Consider the following 20,739-nt stretch of genomic DNA (forward strand, 5'->3'; position numbering starts at 1 on the left):
GGTGCCGTTGCCGGGGAGGTGGCGCAATTTTGATGCTTTATTTAAGTCTGTCTCTCGTCTCAAGGAATTTATTCCTTGAGACCGATCTCATATTTTTGCGAGTTCTTGATTAGTTTTGTAGGATACCCATTCTAGAAGAGAACATTGTCGTACCTGCTCCTCTGTTAAATTCTATCTGCTAGGATGCCGAATATAGCCAGCTGGTCGAGAGAAATCTCTTCAGGGGGTAACTGGAGAAGATCCGTGCAAGCACATAGAGCTTTTTATAGAGTAATGCTCCACCATTCCTCTTACTGCTGGGGTGACACAAGAGAGAGTGTAGGGAGTTCTGTTTCCCTTCTCTTTAGCTGATGATGCCTGGGAATGGTTGAGGGATTTAGACAGGGAAGCTACCGGTGTAACCGACTGGAATTCCCTTGCCTTGGCCTTTTACAGGCGATATTTTCACCACAGCGCACTAATGCGTTGAGGGCTCAGATTACTGCATTTGAGCAACTACCTACTAAAGACTTGAATGGGGCTTGGACTAGGTTCAAGAAGCTTGTCCGTTCTGTGCCACATCACGGTTTCAAGCGTTGGTTCTTGTGTACCCAATTCTACAATGGGTTGTATCCAGACCAGAGGGCCATCCTTAATAATGCAGCTAAGAGGAGATTCCCGAAGAATGTAGAGGATGATCAAGGGTGGCATCTTATTGAGGAGATGACCATCCATGTTGCCGAATACGGAAATCCCCGAGGAAATGGGCATGTGAACAAGTTGGTAATAGCTGAGGTGGAGAGTCCTAATGGAAGTCTAGGTAGTCCAGAGATTGTAGAAACTGTGGGTGAGCATGCACAAGTTTGTGCTATTACTGAGCACGAGATACTATGCGGTAGATGCGGCATGGAGGGGCATGACCCTATTGGTTGTCTGGCGAGTGTAGAGCGTGTCCTTGCTTATCAGAAATTTAGGCAAGGAGTTCCTTTTTCTCAATTGTATGAAGACTTGACGAGTGCTTCTACTTCTTCTACACCAATGCCACAACCGGACTCCTCTCCCACAAATGAGGAGTATGCCGAACTGAAATCCTTGGTTTTGAACTTAACGCAACAGTTTCGGGAGAAAAGTAACAAGGATAATACCGCTATTGTTGAGTTAAGAGAGCAAGTTGCACAGTTAACGTTTGCACAAAACCAAATTCATCATCTACCCTCGTGCGATCCAGTCAACGCCATCAATATCCGAAGCGGTCTTGCTTATGAGGGGCCAAAAATGCTAGAAGACGGGGTTGTGACAGCTGATAATGCCCCGGAGGATGAGTTGGACGAGTTTACGGGCGATATCCCTGCTGCATATTATCCAGGCACTCGATCGATTGAAATTTCTACTCGATCGAGTGAAATAATCCATCCAGATGCTCGATCAAGTATAAATCTACTCGATCGAGAGGTGCTCAATTTACAGAATTCGATCGAGTAACTAATTCGTCTCGATCGAACGGTTTGGCAGAGGAAACCACTCAATCGAGTGACAATGGTACTCGATCGAGAGAATCTGAACTACAAGAGCTCGATCGAGAGCTTCATTTACCTCGATCGAGTAATTCCAAAGACAAAACCACTCGATCAAGTAAGGAAAGTGTTCGATCGAGTGCTAGAACCAGCGGAGATCCTATTTTAACATCTAATTCCGCTATCGTGTCATCTTACCCTGCTCTGAAGACGTCACGTGCTGATAAAGGTAAAGAGAAAGTCGCGGGTCCACTCATTGCTACCAGAGTACCCTTTCCAGGACTACTGAAGAACGCGAAGGTCGAGCGATAGTACGGTAAGTTTGTGGACGTTGTCAAGAACCTCCAGGTAACTCTTCCCTTTACCAAATTTATTACCCAGGTACCTACTTACGCTAAATTTATGAAAGATATTGTGACGCGTAAGAGAGAGCTAAGTGAATTTGAGACTGTTTCTTTTATGGTAGAGTCTAGTAATTTACTTTTAAATAAGGCTCCACCTAAAATGAAAGACCCGGGTAGTTTCTCTATTACCTGTTTTATAGGCAATGAAGTAATAGATAAGGCTCTTTGTGATTTAGGAGCCAGTGTCAGTGTCATGTCTCTTTCTGTCTGCAAGAAATTAAATATGGGTCACCTTAAACTGACTAACATTGCTCTACAGATGGCTGATAGATCTGTAGGACGACCCTTAGGTGTCTTAGAGGACGTGCCTATGAAAGTAGACAAGTTCTTTATACAAGTGGATTTTATTGTTTTAGATATAGCTGAGGACACCCGGACCCCAATTATATTAGGAAGACCGTTCCTATGTACAGCCGGGGCCATTATTGATGTCAAACAAGGGCGTTTGACTCTTGCAGTAGGGGATGACGCGATTACTTTCAGTCTACTTGGCACTTTGGCTCGGCCAATGATAGAGGATACATATTATTATGTTGATATTGTTGACGAGTCTGTCTATGACTTCTGGTCAGGTTCTTTTATAAAGGACCCACTAAAAGCTCTTATGCTTTTGGATGAGTGTGCAGATAACCCAGATAACAATGAAGCTGTGTTGGATTTGCTTGAAGCTGCTTTAGTTGAGCGTGAACTCACCGACTCTGAGGGAGAGCAAGTGGAACAGATGATCAGTACCCTTTGCTCCATAGAGGTAAAGGTACCTGAGCGTAAGTCTCTTCCCTCTCATCTAAAATATGCTTTCTTAGATGATACTGAGCAATATCTAGTTATTGTTAGTGCTAAGCTTGATGATGATCAACTGACTTCTTTGTTAGCTGTGCTTAAGAAAAACAGGAAAGCTATGGGTTATTCTTTGGATGATATCAAGGGGATTAGTTCCGATATTTGTATGTACATGATAGAGGTGGAGGAAGATCACAAACCTTGTAGACAGGGTCAGCGCCGGCTGAATCAAAAGATGCAAGATGTTGTGATGGCTGAGGTAATGAAGCTGCTCGACGCATGTATTATCTATTATGTTGGTCATTCCAAGTGGGTGAGTCCAGTGCAGGTAGTTCCTAAGAAAGGAGGGACTACTGTGGTCAGGAATGACAAAAATGAATTAATACCTACTAAAGTAGTTACTGGTTGGCGGATGTGCATAGACTACAGACAGCTGAATGCCGCCACCAAGAAAGATCACTTTCCCCTTCCTTTTATTGATCAAATGGTAGAAAGGTTAGCTTCTCATAAGTTTTTATGCTATTTGGATGGGTACTCAAGGTTCTTTCAGATCCCTATCCACCCAGATGATCAAGCTAAGACTACTTTTACTTGTCCTCATGGCGTGTTTACTTATCGCAGGATGCCTTTTGGTTTATGTAATGCCCCTGCTACCTTTCAAAGGTGCATGATGGGGATATTTTAAGAGTATATTGAGTCTATTATGGAAGTTTTCATGGACGATTTTAGTGTTTATGGAAGTGATTTTTATAATTGTCTGTCTAACCTTGATAAAGTGTTGCAGCGCTGCATTGAGGTTAATCTTGTACTTAACTGGGAGAAGTGCCATTTCATGGTCAATGAGGGAGTTGTCTTAGGGCACTTAGTTTTTGACAGGGGAATAGAAGTTGATAAAGCAAAAGTGGAAGTGATTTAGCAATTACCTCCTCCTGTTAATGTTAAAGGAGTGAGGAGTTTCCTTGGCCACGCCGGCTTTTATCGCCGGTTTATCAAGGATTTTTCAAATATTGCTAAACCACCTACACAGCTGCTACTTAAGCATGCCCATTTTGTATTTACTGATGAGTGTTTTTCTGCGTTTAACAGGTTAAAGCAGGTTTTGGTGTCTGCGCCGATTATACAACCTTCCGACTGGGATTTGACGTTTGAGATAATGTGTGATGCTTGTGACTATGCACTAGGATCAGTGCTAGGCCAAAGGAAAGACAAAGCTTTAAATGCAATTTATTATGCGAGACGAACTCTGGATGAGGCTTAAGTGAAGTACACCACTACTGAAAAAGAGCTGCTAGCTGTGGTTTATGCCTTAGAGAAATTTCGTTCTTATTTGATTGGGTCAGAAGTTACTATTTTTACTGACCATGCAGCGTTAAGGCACCTCCTTGCTAAGAAGGAGGCTAAACCACGGCTATTGAGATGGATACTCCTTCTTCAGGATTTTGATTTGCAGATAAAAGATAAGAAAGGAGCTGAGAACGTTGTAGTTGATCATCTGTCGCGACTGTCACAGCAAGAGGGAGAAGATTCTTTACCTATTGATGATTCTTTTCCTGATAATTCTTTGTTTGCTGTTTTATCTTCTATTGTTAACCAAGAACCTTGGTATGCAGATATAGCTAATTATGTTGTCAGTGGCAAGCTGCCGCCTGACCTTTCTCATCAGCAGAGGAAGCGTTTTCTGTATACCGCTAAGCAGTATTTCTGGGATGATCCTTATTTGTTTAAGGAATGTGCAGATGGTCTCTACAGATGGTGTATTCTGCAGTGGGAGACCAAAGTAGTCCTGGAAGGCTGTCACTCATCCTCTTATGGTGGTCACCGCGGTCCATCGCGCACCGTGGCTAAGGTACTTCAGTCTGGTTTTTACTAGCCTACTTTGTTTGCTGATGCTAAGGCTTTTGTTTCAGCTTGTGATGCCTGCCAACGATTAGGGAATATTTCAAAGAGACATGAGATGCCGCAAAATGGTATCTAAGAGGTTGAGGTTTTCGATGTCCGGGGCATTGATTTCCAAGGACCGTTCCCGTCCAGTAAAGGTAACAAGTATATTTTAGTAGCTGTTGATTATGTGTCTAAGTGGGTTGAGGCAATTGCCTCACCTCATTGTGATGCTAAGACCGTGATAAAGATGTTTAAAAAGACCATATTTCCCCGATTTGGTGTCCCTAGGGTTGTCATTAGTGATGGGGGAATGCACTTTAAAGAAAAGAAACTAACTTCCATTCTGTCTAAGGTTAGTGTTCAACACCGGCGTGGTTTGGGGTATCATCCCTAAACTAGTGGTCAGGTCGAGGTCTCTAATCGCGTGATTAAGGAGATCCTATCTAAAGTAGTTTCTAAATCACGAAAGGACTGGAGTTTCAAATTAGAAGACACATTATGGGCTTATAGAACTGCCTTTAAGACACCGATTGGTGCATTACCTTATCGGTTAGTCTATGGGAAATCATGTCATTTACCTGTTGAGTTGGAATGTAAAGCTTGGTGGGCAATTCCTGAACTTAACTTTGATCCTAAGTTGTGTGGTCAGAACCGTCTTTTGTAGCTAGATGAACTAGAGGAGTTTAGGCTGAACGCCTATGATAGCTCGCGCATTTATAAGGAAAAGACGAAGAGATGGCATGACAAAAGAATTTTACCTCGGGAATTTCATGTTGGGCAGAAGGTGTTGCTGTTTAATACCCGACTGCGATTATTTCCTGGCAAGCCGAAGTCCAGGTGGAGTGGTCCTTATACGGTGACAGCTGTCAATAAATTTGGATCCGTTGAGCTAGAAGGTCCCGAGGGAAATCGGTTCAAGGTGAATGGGTAATATGTGAAGCACTATCACGAAGAAAATGAAGCCGACAATCGTGTTGATGTTTTTTACTTCGACGAGCTTGACGCGCCAATTAATTGATGCCAGAAGGGTCGTGCGAGACCTCTTAAACCTGCGCTTTTCGGGAGGCAACCCGGACTGTTTTGTTGTATTTTCGTTGAACTTATTTCTTTTCCTTTAGATGTATGTTGAACTTGTTGGAAAAGTAGATCTATATACTCAACATATTCATATATGTTTTGAATTTAATTTATCATAAAATTAATAAATGAATCTTATGCATGCAAACTTTAATAAAAGGAGATAAGAAAATCAATTTCTCACCAAATGAAATTTGGTTTTATGGGCACTAACAAATTCACCTATTTGTTAGTTCTTGAGCTTTCCCTTAAATGGATGAACAAAAGGTCCAAATTAGAACCTCTCCCAAATGTGAATACCCAAGGAATACATCTTAAAGACTAAAATAATATGATCTAGTATTAAGATTAGTCTACTTAAAATTGACACAAAACATTGATTTTACTCTTGGAATTTCGGTTCAAGAGATAGTAATTTTGTGACTTTATTTTTCTAGAATTATCATAAATTGTAGAGAGTTTTTGATAGATTTTCTTACACTAGAAAAATAAGATGAAAAGAATGAATTAATGAATTGAAAAGAAAAACTCTTTTCTTTTCTTCTATGGTTGGCCGAAAATTGGCCTTGGGTAGTATGCCCAATGCCTTTTATTTTTGCTCTTCTCAAAAGCTTAGGTTTGCATGGCTACTTGTTAGCTTTCATCATTGTGTTTTCCACTTAAACAATTAACACAAATTCTCCACTAACTCCCTCCATAATTTCGGCACTTTCATTATAAAATGGTTGGTCCATTTTATTTTGTCATTTGCCAATTTGTCACATGTAACATGTTACATGACATGTCACAATGTAATGTATTTTTAACTTATTAAAATTCAACATACTCATAAAATATGTCATTTACAAAATCGACTAGTAATTCGTAATTACTCGTACCAAAAATTTTTCCAAATTATAAATTACAACATTCTGTATTTATAATAATTTATTCATTCCGTTTCAATTGTTTCTGTAAACAATGATTTCATCTAAGTAATAAAACAATTCGATTACTTAGACCGTGTCTCATTTAATCATATTTACAATAAGATACGCAAATTATACTCACAAAATCATTCGTCAATTTTAAGCAATTTAATTAACTCGTATCGGTATACGATTAATTAAATAATCAATTAAGAGTATTTCCCTATAGGTATGACCTAAGTGGATCAACTGATCACCACCGTCGCACGACAGTAATGTCAAACTCTAGTCAGCCAATCATTACCGATATGTGTGGACCGATTTTTGTAAAATATTACATCCCATATGTATTCTTAAAATGACATTTAATAATGATATTTAAATCATGTGATCGCACTATTGTTGAGGACACATTTCCCAACAATCTCCCACTTGTCCTCGACAAGTGTGCGTCACCAATTCTCTTATCCTATTACTATCTCCCACTCAATGCAAGGTGTCTTTCGGGTCGTACTTGCAAGTGATCATATCGAGAGTGCGTGGTTTCCTCGATCTGGAGAATAACTGATTGACCGGATTTATCTATCATAGATACCTTCCGAGCGTGGCCACGCATTTCCAGTTCATTACTCCTCGAGTGGCCCTGAGATATTGTTTTAACCACGACAAGGGGTGGACAATTCTATCGCACTTATTCCTTTCGACTAGCCACATGACCATCATAACCCAAAATATGCCCATTTGACCCCATTTACGAAGGTCGTAGTAACACAAATCAAAGTTAATCTGAAACTGTGCCATCTTAGGCGAACAGTCTTTAGTCAAAAGAATCGACTCATTAGAATACTATAGCAACTCTCGCCACGACCAGGCTATATAAATTGCCAGAACTCTATAAGCGGTCATAAGGCCCGACAAAGTGTTCCTAACAGTCTGCCTATGTGATCGACTAGTCATCTCACATGACTCTATGGCACTTGAACTTGCCATCAATCATATCACACTCTAGTCACTTCGAGACGTCACCTCATACAAGCGACTATGGGCTAATACTATGTTAATCCGGGTTCACTTTAACGGGGTTCAACGTTGTCTCTACAACCCGTTTGGATGTAACAAAGTATAATAAAAGAGTTTTAAAGTAAAACTCGAACGACAAATGCGATTATCACATATGAATAGTCAATGCCTGATTACTATTTCATGTTCTATAATCTAATTTGATCTTGTACGTAGTTGTTCATTTCAATTCAATTGAAATGACATGACTCATAATGTTTAGCCTTTGAGAAGGCTTTGGTTAGTAGGTTTTATCAATTTCTTGTACCTTACTCAACCTTACTACATACTCGTTTTCTTTTGTAATGTATACATTTGCATTACAAAACTTTCTGAGTACGTGTCGAGATCCAATCAAGACATAGGCCCTCTAGCCTAAGAATAGCTCCCACTGTTTTCACAGTGTGCGGGACTCATCCTTCTTGCACATCTCATGATTGCAAGTGTACTCAATTTCCGTTATAAATATCTCTCATTGTTCTTTATTGCCTAGAACGATTCTAGAAAATCTACTTCTTAATTAACATTGCCACAATGGTATCTTAACCATCCTAATGTGTTTTGATTATGGTTTTGTCGGAAACCATGCGCAATCTCAATTGTCAATTGTCACTTGTGTAACACCCTTACACAAAATTGCATCATAAACACTTTGCATCATAGCCTTAATGCTTCTGCAAGCACTTAAGGGTAATCTTTATGGCTTACTTGGTAAAGATTACTTAAATTCGATTTTGAAAATAATTCATCATACTCAAAGTATATGAAGTGTTACACATCATTACTTATTTAATTGATCCGGCAGCGGAAGCAAATGTAATCAATCAAATATGTTCAATTTAATTGAACTAGTTATGAATCTTATCAACGTAAGACTTCTTATTGACGCTAATATCATGTGGATTTATCTTCATAAATCTGGATATTAAAGATGAATTACAATATTCCAAAAGTCTTACATCATTCGCAATGATCAATATGTCATTCACATATAAGACTAATTAACATTTTTGTAACTCCCACTAAACTTCATGTATAAACACAACTTCTCGACTTATCGAGAAAAGTTTTATCACATGATCAAAATGTTGATTCTAACTCATTGATGTCCTACTTAAGATTCTCTCTTAAGTTTCACATTATCTTAGGATTGCAAGAATCTATAAAACTTAAGACATGTATTGAATACATTCCTTCTAAATGAAGAAGTGGGTTTTAGATTCACTCGTTATGTATTTCATAATAATGAAACACAATCCCTAAGAAGATCCAAATAGACTTAAGCATTTCAATTAGTGCAAAACTCTTTGCAACCAATCTTGCTATGAAATCTCTCTTAATTAGTGCAAAACCCTTTGTCACTAATTAAGCCCTTTTGTTTCGGATTTTCATGGCTCGAAGCCTTGTATTGAGTTGTGACTTAAACACTCTTATGTAAGTCATATTTTCATTACTTTCTAGAAGTAATCAACTTGAATCAAACAATTTCTTTTGTAAGTTATAAGCTCTTTACATTCTTAAAAGTAGCATGAATTCATCATTTTTAACAAGTGACGAATTTAACCTCCTAGGTTTTAAAGAAACAATGTCTTACACAAAACGTCTCATGTAGCCAAGAAAGACCAGTTTCTTGCGAAATAACATTCTTTGTGGCTCTCTTGAATAATTTCTCCTACTTTGTCTTCTAGAAATAAACTTGTATTTTAGAAAGACAGCTTCACGAGCCGCAAACCCGTCGTACTCGTGATAATTGAAAGGGAAAAATGAGCATTTGTTTCTTGTGAAAACTTACAAACATGGTACCCTACCATTTCATATCTCATATGAATCGTTTTATATTTAGTGGAAAAATAATCTAGACAAAATGATAAAATCCCCAAAAGGATCAAGTAACTCAAAGTAACTTGATCGAAGTCCAAACCATATCGAATAGCGTTTGATTTCTTATCCAACCACACATTATCCCATAATGCGTGCTAAGAGAGATTAACTTGTGATACTATATCACATTTCTTTTGTCTTATATCAAAGTCTTCACTTTGATAATCCCATCACGACTAAATCGTGATTCCTTAAACTCTTTGAAATTCTTCAAAGATTTTTCTATTTACCTTATTAAGTGAACATATTAGCGTCAACTTAAATCGTTGGTAAAAGAAAATGATCAACCTATTTTGGATCGATGATTTACAACCTCGATCTCCTTTTCAACCAAAAGGCACGAGACATCTTGCTTTGAATACAAGATACGCATATTCCATTAACAATCTAATGGTTTCAAGAGTACTCGATAACTCTTTGTGTTAATCATTCTAGAATTTAAGGTTTAATCTTGGGTTACCGATTTGAGTCTTGCATCATCTTCATGATATATCATTCTAGTTTGGTTTAGAATATAATCACTTTGATAATGGGCTAGCCATACATCAAATCGTGGTGTATAGGGTCACAAAAGTGAAACCTCTTTTGTATCTTAACAAGTTTGTATTCTTATTTAGAGTTTATGTACTTAATAGTCACAATTAAGTACAACTCCAAACCCAAAACTAGATTTAGTACACAATGACTCTATCTCTCAACTTCATTGTTGCTAGTCGTCATATTCTAATCATCCTATGTATCAAACATAATGATGAAAACCACCACCGGTTTCCAATATTGACGAAGTAGCACTAGCAAAATTTTGTGTCAATCAAATAAACATTTAAAGAAGAAGGTCTCATTAGATGTCCCACAACTAACTTGTTGATTCTTCAATAATTTGGGGTAGTCTCCTTTCTCGTGTCCAACATTTAAAACAATGGAAACTTATCGGTCGGGATTGATAGGTTTAGTATCGTCATTCTCAACAACTTTACCTTTAACATTACCTTTGTATCAATTCCATTATAATCTTTACTTCTTGAACCTCGTCCTCATCTTAACGGTTTAAGAGAATGCTCCCACTTATTTCAATGAGTCTTTGCTTTGAGAAGCAAAATTGAATTCATGAACATTACTCTTCATTTGTTCGTTGTAGTCTTAAAACTTTCATTGAAGTGATTGCGTTATTTTGGTCAATTACGAATTCTGACAAATCAAATTACCAAAATAATTTATCGCTTTAAGGTACTTAATTCAATTAAGTATATGAATAACAATCCATTTTAAGTAGATGTGTTAGTCAAGAATCAAAAACCTGTTTGATAATGAATAACTTTAATCTATACTCTTTACAAGAGATCCTTAGCAATGGTTCTTTCGAGGTCTTTAGAAGAAAATTCAAATTTTGTCTTTAGTTACGATGTTTTAATGGAGTTTTGAATCAAAAATCGAAATGATATCGTATATGAATTGTGGTAAAGAAATAGAACAATATAATAACGAAATAATGGAAAACTTAACATTTATCGTTTTATTAATACTTGGAAAAACAAGTATAGCATTTACATAGTGACCTCTACCCTACTATGATAAATGATTCCAAGATCCAAATTCATATTAACTTGGGCACGGCGTGGTCGATACATCCCTTATCAATATAACTCGGTGGATTAACTCTTTAATCGATTCTACTCTTAGAACTCTTGGTCGATAAAATTACATTAACATTTATCTTTAGCCCAAAACACATCTGACAAGGGCACGGTGTGGCCGATACATCCCTTATCAAAAACTTTTGTTGAGTTCAACCCAAATTTCGAATAAATGTGTCCATGATCCAAATCCACATCAACTTGGGCACGGTGTGGCCGATACACCCCTTATCAACATGAATTCGGTGGATAGACATTTATCACCCACTTCCCCTACGTAACAAGGTTTGTAGCCCGGTGTAGCCGAGTGCACTCCCTCACGAAATATGTTTTCATGGTTTCTACTCTTTGGTAAGGCTATGTCTCAATTGTTTATTTTAGCGAGAGGTCATGTCAATTTATTATCTATCACGTTTTAAGTGAACTAAAGCGGTGAACTACGATAATTATAATTGACAAGGTCGATATACTCGATTAAAAGATGATGCATGTTTTAGTAATGGCGATTTAGCGATGCATGACACATATAAATAAAATGCAAAGCATAAATTAAATAAAATCCTAGTATGGCCTTCCTAAAATAGAAAATCTAATTAACTATTACATATTCGGAAACCAACTCCATTGGTCCCTTGAACTTCGGTTGTGGCACGCATCTCGAGGTAACACCGTCTTTATGTATCGCCTTCTTGAAGAAATCCGTCTTTGGGAACTCCGAAATGAATAAAATTATATAATATATTACATAATTTCCTATTATACAATTGTAACTATAATAAAATAAATCTATTAAATTACAAGACGGTGATACAAGATCACAATAAAATTACAATCGAATCGATATTCCCATACATTTCGGGCAATACCAATTAAAAACTAAGGCCATACTAAGTAAAAATTACATAATTCAAAAATTACATAAAATAAAATTATGACAATCATAAATAAAATGCAGCATTAAAATATGTATGAACATGCCCAATTTTATGCTAAATCGCCTTTAATTAGCCAATATCGTATATTACTCGGTTTTTACGGATTTGCGTGATTCAACATTTTATAATCACAAAAATTACATAAATTCATATTTATGCACAAGTTAATTATCCTAACTTCTTAGGACTCAAAATTAGTCTCCACTAACTATTTGACCATAATTAACTCATATTACTTAATATTGTTCATAAAAGGACTCAAAATTACAATAAAATGCTATAAACTTCAAATAAATCACGAAAATTTCAAATAAATTCAAAATTTGAAATTCAAACTCATGAACATTCTGGAAAAATACCATGACACTCATAATGTTCAAAAACTTAGGTTAAAAATTTCGAAAGTTATCGGGAAAAAACAATGTTGCGGTTTATCGGATTTATCAATAAAAATCATAAAAACATGAGAAAAATTATATTCATCAACTTTTCAATTTTAGATCTGAAAAAGATAATAAAATGCAACATGTGACGTTTTTCCTTAGTCATGAAGTATGTTGTAGCAATTTTTCACTAATTAAGTCACTATTTATGCTATTTTTCATCAAAAATCCATAAATCATGCATGAAGACTTCATTATAGCCTATTATTTTACACACATCTTATAAAATTGCATGTGACAACATACTAAATTTCTATGACCAGATTCGAAATATTTCTAATATTAACCTATTTTTCATCTAAATCCGATTTTTATCATGAAAAATCCATTTTTCGAGCATAAGAACTCATAAAATTATGAAAATTTCCAGATAATCTAAAAACAATATATTTGAAAACATATCCAAAAACCACCGGAAAATTCAAAGTTTAGCTCATTTTCGTCCAAAAATGACATTTTTATCATAAAACTCACATTTTAATGCTAATATTATATAAAATGAACAATAAAATCCATAAATTAACCAAAATATCCTAAATACATTTTAGGATCAGAAAATTTAACATGCAAAAATTAATTTTGTGATATATCATAATAACACAAATTATACAAGTTTTATATGTTAATCTTTATAACTCGGAAAAACTTTTAACCGATTTGCATGCAAACAACCATGGCTCTTGATACCGATTGTTGGAAAAGTAGATCTATATACTCAACATATTCATATATGTTTTGAATTTAATTTGTCATAAAATTAATAAATGAATCTTATGCATGCAAACTTTAATAAAAGGAGATAAGAAAATCAATTTCTCACCAAATGAAATTTGGTTTTATGGGCACTAACAAATTCACCTATTTGTTAGTTCTTGAGCTTTCCCTTAAATGGATGAACAAAAGGTCCAAATTAGAACCTCTCCCAAATGTGAATACCCAAGGAATACTTCTTAAAGACTAAAATAATATGATCTAGTATTAAGATTAGTCTACTTAAAATTGACACAAAACATTGATTTTACTCTTGGAATTTCAGTTCAAGAGATAGTAATTTTGTGACTTTATTTCTCTAGAATTATCATAAATTGTAGAGAGTTTTTGATAGATTTTCTTACACTAGAAAAATAAGATGAAAAGAATGAATTAATGAATTGAAAAGAAAAACTCTTTTCTTTTCTTCTATGGTTGGCCGAAAATTGGCCTTGGGTAGTATGCCCAATGCCTTTTATTTTTGCTCTTCTCAAAAGCTTAGGTTTGCATGGCTACTTGTTAGCTTTCATCATTGTGTTTTCCACTTAAACAATTAACACAATTTCTCCACTAACTCCCTCCATAATTTCGGCACTTTCATTATAAAATGGATGGTCCATTTTATTTTGTCATTTGTCAATTTGTCACATGTAACATGTTACATGACATGTCACAATGTAATGTATTTTTAACTTATTAAAAATCAACATACTCATAAAATATGTCATTTACAAAATCGACTAGTAATTCGTAATTACTCGTACCAAAAATGTTTCCAAATTATAAATTACAACATTCTGTATTTATAATAATTTATTCATTCCGTTTCAATTGTTTCTATAAACAATGATTTCATCTAAGTAATAAAACAATTCGATTACTTAGACCGTGTCTCATTTAATCATATTTACAATAAGATACGTAAATTATACTCACAAAATCATCCGTCAATTTTAAGCAATTTAATTAACTCGTATCGGTATACGATTAATTAAATAATCAATTAAGAGTATTTCCCTATAGGTATGACCTAAGGGGATCAACTGATCACCCTTGTCGCACGACAGTAATGTCAAACTCTAGTCAGCCAATCATTACCGATATGTGTGGACCAGTTGACTGTAAAATATTACATCCCATATGTATTCTTAAAATGAGATTTAATAATGATATTTAAATCATGTGATCGCACTATTGTTGAGGACACATTTCTCAACAGAACTTTAACGCCAAACTATGCGTTCTTTGTTTCTATGCTTCTTATACGCATTTTGCAGGGGAAGCAGATCGATCGAGTGGTTTTTCTACTCGATCGAGCACTTCTGCTAACATTATCACTCGATGGAGCAACTTCTATCCTCGATCGAAATGCTGCAAATCACGTTCTCTCGATCGAGTAACATATTCTTTCGATTGAGTGTTTCTGACACCATACCTCTCGATCGAACTGTTCTGAGCTACTCGATCGAGCAGATCCTTGTTTCAGCAGCTATTTTTCGTCTGATGAGCTGCTGTTGGACTACCTATGACCTCCCATGTTCATGGTCGGTTTGGGGAGGTCCCTCTTTACGCCGTCTTGTATGTTTTCCGACTCCCGTTGTTCCTTTTCTCCTTAGTTTGCAATCCTTTCCCTATTTTTGGTACAATGAGGGCATTGTACGATTTGGTTTGGGGAGGTATGCATCCATATCTGTGTCTGAATGTTTTCTTGCATTTCCGTTTGCACGTTTATTCATTTTCGCATGCATCGTTGTTTTTAATTCATAAAATCACATACAATTCAAAAATTTTCACGTTTATTTTGAGTCGGAACGTTTGAACTTTGACGCTACATTGAATCTTTACCTCTGCCCTGCATATTCTTGACATATCGTTGGCATGATAATGTGCATAATCTACGAGTTTTTGTTTCTCTCTTATCTGAACGAATAGACTTGACTCATGTATTGGAAAGCTACATTACATTCTGAGGTTAGAGCTTTATAAACTGGTGACATTCATGACCGGTTTCATGTAGGATGTGAGTAGTACTCCCTGTAAGGCATGTAACATCAATTTGCATAAGCATGAATCTAGTCTTCTTAATACCTGTATGCATTCTGTTTGTGGATGGTGACACATGTTAGGAGAGGCAGTTCCCTTTATTCTATTCTACCCATGATCCTCACATAGCCAAACTGCCGTTTTGTCCTATTAGCTACAGTCTATAATTTTGCCTACCCTAGCCGAGCTAGTGATGAGTAGCTGTTTAGAAAGCTTTACTGCAGTTTGGTTATATATCCTATCTCAGAAATCGGTGGAAGAGTTGAAGGGAATAAAAAGAAAAATGTTGTTAAAAAGAAGAAAAAAAAGCAATAGAAAAAAAAAAGGAATTGAAAAAGAAATATGAAAAGAAAGAAAAAATCATATGCGGAAAAATGAAACAATTGTATAGATGATTTTCACTCCATGTCTTATTTGTATCCTATGGGGAGTTGACAAGTTTATGGAGTATCGTGAGTTGAGTGCATCTAATTTGCACTGTTTTGTATTCTTATATTGAGTACGAAGTGGGGATGCAGTTCACAATTTGGATCCGTTGTTGCTAGCCTAGCTATTAACTCCACATTTCCAAATTCATCTTAGCCCCTTCTTACCCATTACCTCACTTACCCAAATGTAAGTCCTCGGCATGTGTCTTGGTCATTAGTTTGGTTGGAATGCATATGTATGGTTCTAGAGACTTTATTCATGTTAACTGCATGCATGTTCTTATAGGTCGAGTTAGGTGAGTGTCTTTACATCTTTCTATCTTTCACTTATATACTCACCCTGTGCTTAAATTTGAGTTATGAGCGACCCGTGAGAGTCCGATATCTTTGAGTCTTGCAAGGCCGACGGTTTAGTAAGTTTGGAACATTGATTTAACTCGTTTGCAATTATCACTTGCCACTTTGTTAGTTGTTGCATTAAATTGGTTTTGGTGGATGATTTGTAGCTGATGCGTTGGTCCCGTTCCACTATTTGTTCTTAGTTGCATTCATAGTTTGCTTGGGGACAAGCAAAGGTTTGATTTGGGGAGATTTGATGCGTGTATTTTATATAGGGTTTTTACCTCATTTTTACACGTATTTCTGTTCTATTTTACGTGACATCTAGCTACAAATACCCCCGAATAGTCTACTTTGGTTTGTCTTGCGTATATTGCAGGTACGGACCGGAAAGAAGATAAATAGACCCTAAACGCATGCCATTTGCATACATTTATGGAGAACAAGGAATTGGAGCTCGGAATCCATCACTTTGAAGACGCGTGAGCTGATTTCGGAAGGTGTCAAAGTGCCTTATGCGCTAAGATAGCTCGATCGACCTCTTTTTAGTCGATCGAATGCTTTATCTCTTGGAGTTTCACTCGATCGAGTTGTTTTCATACTCGATCGAGAAGGCCATTATAAGAAGTCCTCGATCGAACGGTTTTTCCATTCGATCAAGAAGAATTGTTGCTTAGTTCCTCGATCGAGTAGTTTAATTCTACTCGATCGAGAGGTTTTGTTCTGTAGCCGTGTTTCTTGCCTTATTTCGTATGGGCTTTGTAATTAGGCTTTGTTATTAGGTTAAGTAGTGTGATTTTCGACTGCAAAAACACACTGGAGACTACGTTGCTTTTCTCTCCTCTTTTTCTCTCTTAATTTCTCTTACTCTTCCCTTGGATCGAACCTTGTAATCGGTATTATACTCTCTTTTCTTAATCTTAATCCTTTGATTGTTATTATTTCTTCCTTTTCTTTATTTGCAATTACTTTATTCAAATCCCCCTGTCTTATTATTATCATGTTTAATTCTTCTAGTCTATGTATAATTGTTGTTGATCCGATGATGATGCGTAGCTAATTTCCTTTGCTAAGACTTAGGGGAACCATGATTATGAAGGAATTGTAATCGATATATTAGCTTTAATGCTTACGTAGTTTATGTTGTTAATCGCTACATTTAATTGTTTCTGTCTAATTGAGTCGACGCAATTAGTCATTTAATCATAGTAAACCTTGACCTGGACCGGAAGGTTGGAAAGGGTGAGACTCGTAGCGAACATTAGGGCACCGTAGTGAGGGCGGAAGCTAAGCTATTTGTGCTTTAAGGCGAATTGAGACCGGAAGGAGATATTCACTGCCCCATAGATTATACTTGCATTGACCTGAGACCTAGATTGCTTGATTGAATGATCATGGTGAACCGACTGTCTTAGCTATTTTCTCCTTATTTGCTTAATCCTTATCCTCTTGCCTTTCCTCTCTTCCTTAATCTCTTTAGTTTAGAACAAACAAATTCAAACCCCCAAATTGGTTACCGTGACGGACTTAGTTAAAGCTGACATTTTCCCATCTCCGTGTGGAGATTGACCTGACTTCCCTAACTATATTAGTTAGAGCCAGTTGGTTATTTTTGATAGGTATACGACTAGCCTGTCAGCAAGTGACTATGCTATTAGAGCCGTGTTAGGACAAAAAGAAGGCAAAGCTTCCTATGTTATCCAATATGCTTCTATCTTACTTAATGATGCACAAAAGAACTACACCACAACCGAGAAGGAGTTCTTGGCGGTGGTGTATGCCCTTGAGAAATTCCGTTCCTACCTCTTGGGTGTCAAAGTTATCATATATACCGATCACAAGGCCATCACTCAATTAGTGGAGAAGAAAGATACAAATGCAAGACTAATAAGGTGGGTTCTTCTTCTAAGTGAGTTTGATATAGAGGTAAAGGAGAAAAAGGGGGTGACAAATGTCATAGCCGACCACCTTAGTCGGGTAAATATTGACCAACAACAAATGAGAAGGATGGGTGTAGTGGATGGAAGCCTACCCCATGAGTCACTTTATGCTTTGAAGAAAATTGAACCATGGTACGCTAACATGGTGAACTACATGGTGACAAAGAGATTACCTTCCACACTATCTTCTAGCCAAAGGAGTAAGATCAAAGCGAATTCCAAATACTACTTGTGGGATGACCCTTACCTTTGGAAGATTTTCCAAGACCAAGTGATAAGAAGATGCATCCTCGATCAAGAGATACCGTCTATACTCCGATTTTGCCATGAATATGCATGTGGTGGCCATTTTGGCCTACAACGAACGGAAAGGAAGGTGTTAGAATGTGGATATCATTGGCCAAGTCTATTCCGAGATGCCCACTCTTTTATGACGACTTGTAATAGATGTCAAAGAAGTGGGAACCTCTCAAGGCGAAATGAAATGCCGCAACGACCCATATTGTATTGCGAGATATTTGATGTTTGGGGGATCGATTTCATGGGACCCTTCCCAAACTCAAATGGTTTCATTTACATCTTGCTAGCCGTTCACTATCTGTCGAAATGGGTGGAAGCAATTCCAACCCGGAGGGATGATGCGAAGACCGTATCAAGCTTTGTGCAAAGTCATATCTTCTCAAGATTCGGGTACCCAAGAGCTATAATAAGTGATCGTGACACCCATTTTTGCAATCGGGTCATAGAAGGGTTACTTAAGAAATATGGAGTCACCCACAAGGTATCCATCACTTACCATCCTTAAACTAATGGGCAAGCGGAGGTATCTAATAGAGAAATCAAAGGAATCCTTGAGAAGACGGTGAAGCCCGATAGGAAGGATTGGAGTCAACGTTTGAACGATGCCCTTTGGGCCTATCGCACCACTTATAAGACTCCAATCGGCATGTCCCCATATCGACTCATCTATGGGAAGGCATGCCACCTTCTCGCGGAAGTAGAGCACAAAGCCTATTGGGCAATCAAATCCTTCAACAAAAGCCTTGATGAAGCGGGGCTCCATAGGAAATTACAACTCCAAGAAATGAAGGAAATACGTCAGGACTCTTATGATAACGCCGCCATATATAATAAAAAAGCAAGGATTTGGCATGACCAAATGATTAGTCGAAAGGAGTTCAAGGAAGGTCAAAGTGTCCTCGTTTTTCAAAATCGGCTCAAATTATTCGCCGGGAAATTGATGTCAAGATGGTTCGGGCCATACTTTGTAAGAAAGGTCTACCCTCATGGAGCGGTAGAAGTCGAGAACCCAAGCTCGGGGAAGAGGATCAAGGTCAATGGCTAAAGGCTCAAGGTTTATCATGATGGGATGGAAGCACAATTGCTTGAAGAGATCACTTTTGAAGTCCAACTTATCAAGATTGATGAGAATGAAGCATTAAGTCGAGCCATCGACATTAAACATACGGCAAAAATTTGTAAATATCCTATCTTTAGTATAGAATTTACCGCTTTCCATAGGTAGAATTTAAATTCACATCATTTACAATTCCGTCATTTACATTCTTGTTAATAAATTGCATTAAAAATTCAATGAAGTTACTAACATTCTTTTAAGTGATGAAGGATTTTGGAACGAATTGTTGAAGTGCATGATCGGGTTCAAGATGAGCACAAATGGGTAAATTAATGAAGCAAAGGCTGCTAAAGGGTTAGTCGGGTCAAGCGTAGAAGAAAATACGCAGCAAATTGGAAAAAAGGGAAAAGAATCAAAGCTCAACAAGAAAACAAAACAGGCCAAAACCGCAGCCTGCGGTACACACTGGAGCCTGCGGTGGACGCCGCAGCCTGCAGTCCCCACTGAAGCCATAGGTGGAGAGCTAAATCGTCAAATTTCTAAGGCTAAAACACGACAAATCCACTTTTTCCTCTCATAATCCCGACGCAACAACAAACACACCAACACACTCCTTCATTTCGACACCTCTAAAAACCCCACCAAAATCCCTCATAAATCACGTAAACCTTCAACAAATCCATCATTTCTTACTCCAATCTCGTCTTTTGCATCAACAACATCAAGTAATCACTTCAAAATCACCCAAATTTCAGATTTTCCCCAATTTTGGTCAAGAGCCCTAGAAATTTCGGGTCAATTTAAACCTTCAAGAGGATAATTTAAGGGTTAAGAAGGGGTTCACTATCATCCAATAACAACAATAAGCAACAAATTGTGGAATTCTGGGAGGTATGAATACCTAAACAAACTTTCAAGTGCTTACTTAGTCAATAATTCGAAAATTAGCTTAGTTTAGTTAATTCTTTGGATTATTGTTGTTATTATTCTTGTTGGTGGTAAAAAAATTTTGGGTAAGGTTAGAGGAATCACCAAACACCATTTAAACTTGTCTTAAGTTAGTGCACACAAGGTGTTTGTTGATTTGCTTAAAAGAGAGAAAAACTGTTTTTGAGTGATTATTGTTGGTTGTAGCATCCAAACTCTTTGTAGGCACAATGATAAGAACTAGTGACCCTAAAACAAGGCAATGCAAGATACGAATGGTGGATGAACCGGAAGAGGTAGTTATGGAAGAGGGTAGTGGGGAAGAATGTGAGGAGGTGTATATGGGAAGTAAAAACATGACCACAAAACACAAAAAAATTCATGACCGTCTAGTAGAGCGTAGGCGCCACCCCCTTCTTACTACCACTTTTCTTGATGATCGCACCTTGGGGGATCTTGT

The sequence above is a fragment of the Silene latifolia genome, chromosome Y (genome assembly GCF_048544455.1).
Source record: "Silene latifolia isolate original U9 population chromosome Y, ASM4854445v1, whole genome shotgun sequence".
NCBI classification, from domain to species: Eukaryota; Viridiplantae; Streptophyta; class Magnoliopsida; order Caryophyllales; family Caryophyllaceae; genus Silene; species Silene latifolia.